This window comes from Motacilla alba, unplaced genomic scaffold (genome assembly GCF_015832195.1).
Source record: "Motacilla alba alba isolate MOTALB_02 unplaced genomic scaffold, Motacilla_alba_V1.0_pri HiC_scaffold_344, whole genome shotgun sequence".
NCBI lineage: Eukaryota > Metazoa > Chordata > Aves > Passeriformes > Motacillidae > Motacilla > Motacilla alba.
In genome coordinates, this window is record NW_024037441.1 from 1,420 (window position 1) to 3,980 (window position 2,561).

The 2,561-nt window shown below is 42.3% G+C and overlaps 1 long non-coding RNA gene across 1 annotated transcript; it reads left to right on the forward strand.

The window, feature by feature from the left end:
• Positions 1 to 853: 853 nt before the first annotated feature.
• Positions 854 to 2,211, forward strand: LOC119696666. Its single transcript, XR_005255640.1, has 2 exons — positions 854 to 1,097; positions 1,597 to 2,211. It is a non-coding gene; the product is annotated as an uncharacterized LOC119696666 (long non-coding RNA).
• The last annotated feature ends 350 nt before the right edge of the window (positions 2,212 to 2,561 follow it).

Here is a 2,561-nt window from a genome sequence, read left to right on the forward strand (position 1 = left end):
ACTGCACACCGATGGTTGTGGCGTACAGGTATTTATAGGGGTACACATAAGCTTTTCTCAGCAGTTTCTATTCCCGATTTTTACGTCACAATTCTATACACTATTGTGAGTTAGTTTTCTCAGGATGTACCCCAGAAAGGAGTATCCCCAGATGGTGGGGTCCGACTTCCGAAAGAAGAAAGAGGCCTCCCAGCTGGTGCGGTCCGGACTCCAGATGTGGGTCCACCTTTTAATTACAAGGACTATAAATCTTGTAACAGTGATGTCCAGCTTCCCTTGGTTGAAGCCATCAATCCTTGGGTTGATGTCCATCTTCCTTTCTTAAGCTGCTTTTTACTGTTTTGCTAAGGTGTTGAGATAAGCATATTTCCTTTACATATATTCTAAACTTATATTTTCAAAGCTCCTTACTACAAGTAATATTCTAAAATTATACTTCAAAAGGTTATTATTGCAAAGCTGTTAAATGCTTAGCTACGTGCAGAAAGTTCCTGTCCAGCAGCAACATCTTTAAAGCTTTAATTCAGATGCTATAACAGTTAATTGCAAACAAAGGATAAGTTCAAAGGCCTTCTTCCATGCTTTACTACCTCAGTTATTTTTTAAGAATTCATCCTCTAATTGTCCCATGATCAGTTTCTACACATATCACAATCACAAGTATACACGCTGCCTGTATGTACCTGACACGAAACACAGCTTTGTATCTCACACGGATCCTTTGGGAGATAGTGTTTCTGGTTACGTTTCTTTTTTGCCTTCACGTTTCTTACTAGGTGGTATTTTTATTTTGGTAGTTTGAGGCCTTTTGGGGTTTATTGTGTTAGGAATATTTTTTTTGCTTGTTGCTAATTTAAGTTTATGTGTGCTATTTAAAAGCCAGCTCCACTTGAGCTGTGGGGAACTAGGAGCATATCTGTTCTGATCTTCCTCTCACCTTTCTTCCCACAGCTGTTTCTGTACTCCTGACTTCCCGTCACGCCAGGGACACGTGGCTTGGAGCACAGCAGCCGGATTCCTCACTTAGCCGTGTCAGCTTGGTGCAGGTTACGAATTACAGGGTGACTTGGAAACCCAGAAACAAAGGGAAGAAGCTGGTATGTCTCTTAGCAGGGGGAAAAAAAAAAAAAAACCCAAAAAAACCCCAAAAAACAAAAAAAAAAAAAAAAAAAAAAAAACAAAAAAAAACAAAAACAAAAAAAAACAAAAACAAAAACAAAAAAAAACAAACAAAAAAAAACAAACCAAAAAAAACCCCTACATCAGGGCAATAATTCAGGGGACTAACACTTCATCTTTAACTTTCTTCTGTGCTCAGTCCTCATCGCCGGGAGCCGTGAAAGCCCCCTGAGCTGTAGGTCTCATACAGACCTACCTCGTTTGGTCCAAAAAATCAGTATTTTATTACTGTGTGCACACTCAGGGGGAAGATTTTATCCCATATCCCTCAGAGGGACATTAAACCTCCAGTTTCCCTTTTCTTGAACAGTTTGAGAGAGGATATTACTTATGTAATTTTTACTGCAGGCATTTGATCTTTTTGAAGACCGTTTGTGCGTGTGCGTGCCCCTAATAGCTGTCCCCTCTCTAACACAGGATGGGGAAGAAAGGCTGCAGAGCTTCCTGCAACGGGCTGCGAGCGCAAAGAGCGAGGAGGCAGCGGAAGACCGGACTCAGGAATCGGAACGGTTTTCTTGGGTTTAAGAAGCTCGAATGGCGCTTCAAGACATTTATATCAGACCTGGTTTAATTTCATTACCCTTTTTTTTTACATCCACAAAAAAACCCCAGCCCTCCCCCCCCCCACCTCCAGGATCCATCGCTGCTGCTGCCGTGCGTGACGAGAAGCCGTCTTCCCTCTGCCCGGAGCAGCTGAGAGATGGAGCAGCACCCCAAAGGACTTTCTGCTCAGTGATTATAGCTGAGTTTTAGTGGGAATTCTCTGAGCAATCTGGTGGATTGTGCTTGAACGTGGCCGTGAGGGTAGCTGAGCACGGCAGTCCGGATCTGCGAGCCGCGGTGCCGGAGCTCTTTGAAAGGTCGTGGGGGATGCATTCATTCCATTGAATCCCGGCCCTGTGCTGTGCCCAGGCCCTTTGTACAAAGAGTGTACGGGGAGAAACCAGAACTGCACGTTGCTTGCGATACGTATGGAGTTTTGAAAGCTTTAGTTCTAGCTAATAAAAGAAGTTAGTTTGAAAAAAAGCCAAATAATTTATTTTTTTTTCCTTCAACGTGATACTCTTTGGTGGTGTACGGTGTGTTGTCTTCTTTTTTGGTGTTGTTAACTCTGTGTCATTTGTTTTTTGAGTGAAGATAACTCTGTGGATGGCTTGGTTTGTATTTGAGGCAGAATTAATTTCAACAGGTTTCTTTAATAGACTTCTGAGATGTATTGCTGGGATTTTGGCTTTGTTTATCGTAGGTATAAACACAGAGATTTGGTAGGGGCAGCTCGGCTGCTGGAGTTTTGGGTGTTTAAGTGATTGGATGGCTTTTGTTACCTGCAGTTTTTAATTTTTGAAAGGTTTTTTTACGTAGTGGCTTAAGGTGGTTTTTAG